Source organism: Nelusetta ayraudi, unplaced genomic scaffold, assembly GCF_046127955.1.
Source record: "Nelusetta ayraudi isolate G7.1 ecotype Tasmania unplaced genomic scaffold, CSIRO-AGI_Nayr_v1 ptg000135l, whole genome shotgun sequence".
Classification (NCBI taxonomy): Eukaryota; Metazoa; Chordata; class Actinopteri; order Tetraodontiformes; family Monacanthidae; genus Nelusetta; species Nelusetta ayraudi.
In genome coordinates, this window is record NW_027466185.1 from 15,051,765 (window position 1) to 15,062,287 (window position 10,523).

Genomic DNA, 10,523 nt, shown 5'->3' on the forward strand with positions numbered 1-10,523 from the left:
GTTATAATTTATATCAGTGGTCTACTGGTGTATGAGTCAACTGGTCCACTGGTCTACCAGTCCTCTGCTTTCTCTGAGGTTCCTCCCTCAGGTCCTGGTGTGAGGAGACCAGAACTCTTTCTGACTAGTTCAACTGTTCCACTGGTCTAATGGACCACCGGCGAGACCAGAACCGTGGTATACTGGTCGACGATACACTAGTCCACTGGTCTTTTCAGAGAACCGGTTATTTTGGCTGGGCTTACTAAAAAGCTATAAAAAGAGCCGGTGGCCCTTTTGGCTCCCAAGCGGCTCCTGAGATTTTTTTGTTGCTTATATTATTTTATTCCTAAATTATGTGCTAAAATGAATGACGAATGTTCAAGATATAAAAACTATTAAATGTGTTTTATTTATACATTTAACATTGAATAAAAAATATAGAAAATATAAGTTATATATAAAATACCAAAACAACCCACCACAGTACAACTATGTACAAGTTAAAGAATGTCAATGAAACATCAACAAGATGAAAATAAAAACTTGCAAAACAAACAAAAAACAAAAACAACATGCAGCTATAAATGTTCAGTTCATGTGTTCTACCGGTCCTCTGCTTTCTCTGAGGTTCCTCCCGCAGGTCCTGGTGTGAGGAGACCAATGGCCTCATGTACAAAAGATACTTACGCACGAAAACCCGACGTACGCACGATTCCACGCCCACGTTCAGATGTACAAAACATTTTTTGACCGTGGAAATGTGCGGTGCTTCACATCAAGTCTTGATCATGCGCCCTGGCCACTTGGCCAAGGGGATATCCCTTTGGCCGAATGGTTAAGCGCGCATGACTATTACCCAGGAGTCTGGGGTTCGAAACCCGCCCGGGCCCTCTGCGCCTTGCCACATCTGCTCCGAGCTGCAGCCATTCAGAACACCGTGCGACAGTCCAACCAGCCAGCTGTGTGGTACGGAATAAACCTATTTGAAACGGAAACCAATACTACATTTTGCATTTTGCACATCATGTCGATTCTAATATGCTTTTGTTTAATCGACCTGGGTGACTGTGGTTTCCTTTGGAAGACGCGGCTGATGACGCTGCGGACTGACGGAGCGCTGCGGAGAACAGAGATATGATGAAGAAACCCATTAATTACTCTGTCTGCGGAGATATTTACATATTTTTCCGAGTTTCTACTTCGTTTCCAAGTGTTTCCGGCTTATAGTCAATGAAGTGTTTCTTTTTCATGCTGAGATCGATTGCAGAATGAATTAAATTCCAATCCACAAAGTTAATTTCGATCAATATGCATATCTATATGGAGGCGTTCCGAGGGAGGAGCGGGGCTCGAGCTCATGTGCGAACAGTTCCACGATGATTGGGATGTTCAAAGGAAACATGCGCGGATTTGTGCGTTCGCAACATTTTGAACATCCAGATTTTTTTGGTCAAATGTAGTTTTCTGGATTTGAACGTTCGTCAGGTTTTAGGATGAAATCCACGTTCGTGTTTGTACATGAGGCCCCAGAACTCTTTCTGACTAGTTCAACTGTTCCACTGGTCTAATGGACCACCGGTGAGACCAGAACCGTGGTGTACTGTTCCTGCGATACACTGGTCCACTGGTCTTTTCAGAGAAACGGTTATTTTTGCGGCGACACGGTGGCGCAGTGGTTAGCGCTGCCGCCTCACAGCAAGAATGGTGTGGGTTCGATTCCGTGGCCCGGACCTGAGACCTTTCTGTGTGGAGTTGGCTCCGGCTTTCTCCCACAGTCCAAAAACATGCATGTGAGGTCAATTGAACACTCTAAATTGTCCGTAGGTATGCATGTGAGTGTGAATGGTTGTTTGTTTCTATGTGGCCCTGCGATGAACTGGCGACTTGTCCAGGGTGTCCCCTGCCTTCGCCCTAAGACAGCTGGGATAGGCTCCAGCAGACCCCCGTGACCCTGAACTCGGGACTAAGCTGGTATGGAAAATGGATGGATGGATGGTTATTTTGGCTCGGCTCACTAAAAAGAGCCTGTGGCCCTTGGCTCCTGAGATATTTTTTCTTGCTTATATTATTTTATTTCTAAATTATGTGCTAAAATTAATGACTAATGTTCATGATATAAACACGATTAAATGTGTATTATTTATACAGTTAATAATGAATAAAAAAATACAAATTATATATAAAATAGCAAAACAACCACCCACCGCAGTACAACTATGTACAAGTGAAAGAATATCAATGAAACATCAACAAGATAAAAATAAAAACTTGCAAAACAAACAAAAAAACAAAAACAACATTCAGCAATAAATGTTTAGTTCTTGTGTGTGTGTGTGTGTTATATTAAGGTATTTATTTATTTATTTATTATTCTTTTTATTTTTTATCCCGTTTCTAACACACACACACACACACACACACACACACACACATATATATGTACATATTCAACCGGTTACATATATGTATATATGTATACATACATACATATATATATATATGTATGCATATGTATGTATATATATATATATGTATATATATATATATATATATATATATATATATATATATATATATATGTACATATACATATACATATATATATGTATATATATATATATATATATATATATATATATGTATATACATATATATATATACATATATATGTATATATATATACATATATATATATATATACATATATGTAACCGGTTGAATAGTGTCGTTTGCTTTGTGTTGAGTTTGAGTGACCCACACCGTGTTCAACTCTGAAGGCTGTCTCCGTTTATTCTGACAACAGAACGTGGAACACAAAATCCTCCGTCAACTGCACAAATATATCTGGAGCCCCCTACACAAATTAATTGACATTAACGTATACAACCAAATTGTGAAATGAAAAGTAGACTTCACTGAGGCTCACCTCTCCCATGGAGTACAGGAACAAAAGGGAAGAGGTGAGGCGGGAAAACTTTTTTATAGGGGGTGTCCATAGGGGACTGAAGCTTGGAGACAAACGTTCCACGTTAAACGAAGGAGGCTTAATTGTCAGGTGTTAACACTAATAAATCAATTTTGTAAAATTACACAAAATAATATCTGGCTTCTTCCACAAATGTTATTAATACATAAATTATCCTGTTACATATATATATATACATGTATATATATATATATATAGATATATATATATATAAATATATGTATACGCTATATTACCAAAAGTATTTGCTCACCTGCCTTGACTCACATATGAACTTAAGTGCCATCCCATTCCTAACCTGTAGGGTTCAATATGATGTCGGTCCACCTTTTGCAGCTATTACAGCTTCAACTCTTCTGGGAAGGCTGTCCACAAGGTTGAGGAGTGTGTTTATGGGAATGTTTGACCATTCTTTCAAAAGCGCATTGGTGAGGTCACACGCTGATGTTGGTGGAGAAGGCCTGGCTCTCAGTCTCCGCTCTAATTCATCCCAAAGGTGTTCTATCTGGTTCAGGTCAGGACTCTGTGCAGGCCATCCATGTCTTTATGGACCTTGCTTTGTGCACTGGTGCACAGTCATGTTGGAAGAGGAAGAGGCCCGCTCCAAACTGTTCCCACAAGGTTGGGAGCATGGAATTGTCCAAAATGTTTTGGTATCCTGAAGCATTCAAAGTTCCTTTCACTGGAACTAAGGGGCCAAGCCCGACTCCTGAAAAACAACCCCACACCATAATTCCTCCTCCACCAAATTTCAGACTTTGCACAATGCAGTCCGAAATGTACCGTTCTCCTGGCAATCTCCAAACCCAGACTCGTCCATCAGATTGCCAGATGGAAAAGCGTGCTTCATCACTCCAGAGAACGCGTCTCCACTGCTCTATAGTCCAGTGGCGGCGTGCTTTACACCACTGCATCCGGCGCTTCGCATTGCACTTGGTGATGTATGGCTTGGATGCAGCTGCTCTGCCATGGAAACCCATTCCGTGAAGCTCTCTGCGTACTGTACTTGGGCTGATCTGAAGGCCACATGAAGTTTGGAGCTCTGCAGCAATTGACTGTGCAGAAAGTGGGCGACCTCTTTGCACTATGCGCCTGAGCATCCGCTGACCCCTCTCCCTCAGTTTATGTGGCCTACCACTTCGTGGCTGAGTTGCTGTTGTTCCCAAACTCTTCCATTTTCTTATGGTAAAGCTGTCAGTTGACTGTGGAATATTTAGGAGCGAGGAAATTTCACGACTGGATTTGTTGCATGGGTGGCATCCTATGACAGTTCCACGCTGGAATTCACTGAGCTACTGAGAGCGACCCATTCTTTCACAAATGTTTGTCAAAACAGTCTGCATGCCGAGGTGCTTGATTTTATACACATGTGGCCAGGCCAAGTGATTAGGACACCTGATTCTGATCATTTGGATGGGTGAGCAAATACTTTTGGTAATATAGTGTGTATATATATATATATATATATATATATATATATATATATATATATATTTATATATATATATATATATATATATTTATATATATATATATATATATATACACATATATATACATACATATGTATATATATACAGTGGCTTGCAAAAGTATTCATACCCCTTGAACTTTTCCACATTTTTCCACGTTACGACCACAAACATAAATATATTTTATTGGAATTTTATGTGAAAGACCAACACAAACTGACATACAATTGTGAAGTGGAAAGAAAATTATACATGATTTTAATTTTTTTTTTACAAATAAAAAACTGAAAAGCGTGGTGTGCAAAAGTATTCAGCCCCCTAAGTTAATACTTTGTGGAACCACCTTTTGCTGCAATTACAGCTGCAAGTCTTTCGGGGTACGTCTCTACCAGCTTTATGCATCTGGAGACTAAGATTTTTTCCCATTCTTCTTTGCAAAACAGCTTAAGCTCAGTCAGATTGGATGGAGAGCGTTTGTGAACGGCAGTTTTCAGATCTTGCCACAGATTTTCGATTTATTTTAGGTCTGGACTTTGACTGGGCCATTCTAATACATGAATATGTTTTGTTTTAAACCATTCCATTGTAGCCCTGGCTTTATGTTTAGAGTCGTTGTCCTGCTGGAAGGCGAATCTCCGAATCTCAAGTCTTTTGCAGACTCCAACAGGTTTACTTCCAAGATTGCCCTGTAATTGGCTCCATCCATCTTCCCATCAACTCTGACCATCTTCCCTGTCCCTGCTGAGGAGAAGCACCCCAGAGCATGATGCTGCCACCACCATGTTTGACAGTGGGGATGGTGTGTTCAGAGTGATGGGCAGTGTTAGTTTCCCGCCACACATTGCGTTTTGCATTTAGGCCAAAAAGTTCAATTTTGGTCTCATCTGACCAGAGCACCTTCTTCCACATGTTTGCTGTGTCCCTCACATGGCTTCTGGCAAACTGCAAACAGGACTTTTTATGGTTTTCTTTTAACAATGGCTTTCTTCTTGCCACTCTTCCATAAAGGCTAGATTTGTGCCGTGCACGACTAATAGTTGTCCTATGGACAGATTCCCCAGCTTGAGCTGGGGATCTCTGCAGTTCATCCAGAATCACCATGGGCCTCTTGGCTGCATCTCTGATCAGTGCTCTCCTTGTTCGGCCTGTAAGTTTAGGTGGACGACCGTATCTTGGTAGGTTTTCAGTTGTGCCATACTCTGTCCATTTCCGGATGATGGACTGAACAGCGCTGTGTGAGATGTTCAAAGCTTGAGAAATCTTTTTATAGCCTAAGCCTGCTTTAAATTTCTCCACAACTTTATCCCTGACCTGTCTGGTGTGTTCCTTGGACTTCATGATGCTGTTTGCTCCCCAATATTCTCTTAACAAACCACTGAGGCCATCACGGAACAGCTGTATTTGTCCTGAGATTAATTTACACACAGGTAGACTCTATTTAGTCATTAGGTCAACATTCAATCATTCAGCATTCATCAGGCAACTTCTGAAGGCAATTGGATGCACTCAGAGAAAAGGGGCTGAAAACTTTTGCACACCACACTTTTCAGTTTTTTATTTGTAAAAAAAAAAAAAAAATCATGTATAATTTTCTTTCAACTTCACAATTGTATACCACATTGTGTTGGTCTTTCACAATCAAAATCCAATAAAATAAATTCATGTTTGTGGTCATAACGTGACAAAATGTGGAAACATTCAAAGGGTATGAATACTTTTGCAAGCCACTGTATATATATACATGAGCAAAAACACCTGCGCTATACTGAAATCGCTGCTGAGGCGAAATATCGCGGCTGGAACACAGAAGTACGTCCAGTGGATGTCGGATGCAGAGGGTTTGTGGCAACATCCACCACCAAACTGCTGAGGGACATGGGAGTCAGAGGCCAGTGCCTTTGCGCAGCCATCCAAACTGCATCAGAGGCGGCAGAGAAGAGCAGTCGGTGGCTCTGGCTGAAGAGGAACAGCCCCAGTTGGGCCCCCAGCTGACAAGCAACTACTAATTGGGCATGGGACACAAGCACAGGTTTGATCATCCTGTAGCTGGCCGCCACTGGGGAGGGTATACAGTGTTTAACGGCCGAAACAGCAGCAAAGATTGTTCAAAAGCATCTTTGCTGCTTTTGAACCATTTAAAATACCCCAACTTTGCTACTCTCTGCCATTATGTGTTTGTCCACTAGGTGGCACTCCAGTTTAATTGGTGTCACACCCATTTAAGTTGGAGCAACAATACAGGAGGTTGCCTGATGGGTGGAGCATAAACAGTTTCCGACCACGTTGCTACGTAAGGCGTTGTGTCTGCATCATCGAGCTGTGGCCAAGGAATTGTTTGTTGCATGTTGGGCCAGCCAGGGTGATTTGCAATAAACTCGTCTTTGCAAACAAGTAAGTCTCGTCATCTTTGTGGACATAAACGATGCGACTTGTAGCAAGCGCGTCGAACAGGTGCCCATCACGCAAGCATCTCAGGGGCTTCAAGCGGTAGGCTTAGCCTCTATAGACGTTTAAAATAGTGGGGGTTTTTGCTGTGATGGTTTTTCATATGTGTCGTGCAGCACGTAAGAAACCATGAAAACAAAAGTTTGTTGCAACTGGTCCAAGAGAAAACAATGCCACTGACGTCAAATCAAAAGGCTAAACAAAAAAACAAACAAACCAGCAGCAGCAGACGTCAGACGTCTGAGACCTGTCATTTCTCAGACATTTGAGGTGTGCATGTGATTCATCACCTGATTGTCTTTGACTCACGTTTCTCACGATGGTGATGATGAAGTCACAATCAGGTGGCGGCTGCAGTATAAAGCAGCAGCAGCAACACCGACTCCTTGACACCTCCACCTCAGTGAGAGCATCAGGAGCATCAGATCTGCAGCCTGGAAAGAAAATATTGTTTTTATTACATATATCTCGACTTTTTCACGTTTTGGGACCATCAGGACCCTTCAGAGAGACAAACTACCAGCTAATATTTTGAGACCATCAACTACGAGCTTCGCCAGGATGGTTGTGAAGGCCTACATCGTTCTTCTTTTGCTGCTTGTTGGTGAGAAACAAACTACCTACTAAACTAACCAACTCCAATTTTGATAATTTTAACCTGTGAAGAAACAACAAAACTTCCTGTCCCGCTGACCACTTCCTGTTCCTGTCCAAACAGCCGCCAGGGACGCTCAGAGCACCACAGCATCTGCTGCAACCAGCACTGCAGCAACATCTGCGACCACACCAGCAGCATCTGCTGCAACCAGCCCTGCAACAGCTGCAGTGACCACACCAGCAACGTCTGCAGTGACCAGCCCTGCAACAGCCGCAGTGACCACAACAGCAACATCTGCAGCAACCACCCCTGCAACAGCAGCGGCTACCACCACAGCCGCAACCACAGCAGCCGTATCAACCACCCCTGCAACAATAGCCACAACCAACCCTACAGCCACTGCAGCCACTGTAGCCACTACAGCCGCTACAGCCACTGCAGCCACTACAGCCGCAACCACCACAGTAGCAGCAGCAGCAACAGCCGCTGCAGCCACCTGGACCAGCCTGCTGACTGTAGCCGTAATTCTGCTGGCCGAGCTGCTCAGATGAACCTGGTGGTGATGATGCAGATGATGGGATGATGACGAAGTAATGAAGATGAAGTGATAAGTGTGAAACAGTGAAGGATGAACTTTGCTCTAATTTATTTTCTCCTCTTGTTGTGTTGTTCTCTAATTTATTGTATCAATAAATAATACTATCAATAAAATGTATGTATAAATGTTTACATTATATTATCATTATTTATTCATAGTCTGTCCTTTTAATATTTGTTTAATATTTAATATTCAGCTGTCAAGTGTTTGTCAGATGATGTTTGACAGACTTGCTGTTTTACATCATATTTATTTCATTTCTAATTATTTTTGTTATAATAATCATATATATATATATTATAATAAATATTTAATCATAATCATAATTAATATGTAATTCTTATTTTTTTTGGAAGACCAGTTCAAAATGGGGGTCGGGGGGATTCACAGTGTGTTACGCCGTCCCGGACACACACACACACACACACACACACACACTGTTTAGCTGCTGCTGATAAAGACACTCTGTGTTTGAATGACGCAGCAGCAGCAGGAGAACGTCCTGAACGCAGCAGGTCGCACGTCAACAACATACATATGCAGATGCACACACACACACACCCGGGTGAGTCAGATCACTGACTCACTCAGTCTTTGTACTGTATCCTGAATGTCCAGTTTCACTCTGTTTGTTTCTGCTGCTCTATAAAATCTCTGATTTGCATGAAAAAAAACAAAGCAGATTTTGTTTGAGATCAACTGGAAAAAAACAAAAACACATTCTGGACCGTGACTGGACCAGATATTTCCTGGGTGACTGAGCAGGAGCCGCAACAGCTGGAAACACAGGAGCAGGAGCCGCAGAAGCTGGAAACACAGGAGCAGGAGCCACAGCAGCTGCAACCACAGCAGCAGGAGCAGCAGTTCGAACCACAGGAGCAGGAGCCGCAGAAGCTGCAAACACAGGAGCAGCAGCCACAGCAGCCACAACCACAGCTGCAGGAGCAGCAGCCACTGCAGCCACCTGGAGCAGCCTGCTGAGTGTAGCTGTGATTCTATTGGCTGAGCTGCTCAGATGAACTTGATAGTGCAGATGAAGTGATGAAGTAATGAGTGTGAAACAGTAAAGGATGAACTTTACTCTAATTTATTTTCTGTTCTTGTTATGTTGATGTTCTCTTATTTATTGTAGCAATAAATCCTACTACCAATAAACCTGTATATTATAGTGTTGTTATAATTTATATCAGTGGTCTACTGGTGTATGAGTCAACTGGTCCACTGGTCTACCAGTCCTCTGCTTTCTCTGAGGTTCCTCCCTCAGGTCCTGGTGTGAGGAGACCAGAACTCTTTCTGACTAGTTCAACTGTTCCACTGGTCTAATGGACCACCGGCGAGACCAGAACCGTGGTATACTGGTCGTGCGATACACTGGTCCACTGGTCTTTTCAGAGAACCGGTTATTTTGGCTGGGCTTACTAAAAAGCTATAAAAAGAGCCGGTGGCCCTTTTGGCTCCCAAGCGGCTCCTGAGATTTTTTTGTTGCTTATATTATTTTATTCCTAAATTATGTGCTAAAATGAATGACGAATGTTCAAGATATAAAAACTATTAAATGTGTTTTATTTATACATTTAACATTGAATAAAAAATATAGAAAATATAAGTTATATATAAAATACCAAAACAACCCACCACAGTACAACTATGTACAAGTGAAAGAATGTCAATGAAACATCAACAAGATGAAAATAAAAACTTGCAAAACAAACAAAAAACAAAAACAACATGCAGCTATAAATGTTCAGTTCATGTGTTCTACCGGTCCTCTGCTTTCTCTGAGGTTCCTCCCGCAGGTCCTTGTGTGAGGAGACCAATGGCCTCATGTACAAAAGATACTTACGCACGAAAACCCGACGTACGCACGATTCCACGCCCACGTTCAGATGTACAAAACATTTTTTGACCGTGGAAATGTGCGGTGCTTCACGTCAAGTCTTTAACTTGCGTACGTACATTCCTACCCTTGTTGGTCCGTTGGCGACACTTACTGGTTATGTCGGGTAATGATTCCTGAAGCGGTTTCCGATAGGCTTTGACGAACAACACATTCATTTATATCGATCAGTACCAAAGCATGCGCGCACAGAGGTGTGGAAAATAAAGCTAACAACGGCAGCATGGGCACTATGGAGGACGAGGTGAATAAAGCAGTTCGCCACCAAAGAATTTTAAGAGACCATCCGGACTTCATGAGCCGTGACAGGTTCTGAAGGGGAGTTCTTTTCGAACTCTGCTCCGAGCCGCAGCCATTCAGAACACCGTGCGACAAGGAGCCGCGGTGCCAACAGCTGCTGACCACGCTGGGGTTTCTTCCAAAGAGAGACACACCGGTACCAGTCGACCCTCAGTCCAACCAGCCAGCTGTGTGGCACGGAATCATCCTTGTTGTGTCAACCAGGAAGATCAAATTCCCGGCAGTTAATCAGGACATTAAAGCAC

At 42.5% G+C, this 10,523-nt stretch overlaps 1 long non-coding RNA gene across 1 annotated transcript; it reads left to right on the plus strand.

The window, feature by feature from the left end:
* Positions 1-7,304: 7,304 nt before the first annotated feature.
* Positions 7,305-8,401, plus strand: LOC142876961 (uncharacterized). The gene is made up of 2 exons (XR_012923759.1): positions 7,305-7,489; positions 7,604-8,401. It is a non-coding gene; the product is annotated as an uncharacterized LOC142876961 (long non-coding RNA).
* The last annotated feature ends 2,122 nt before the right edge of the window (positions 8,402-10,523 follow it).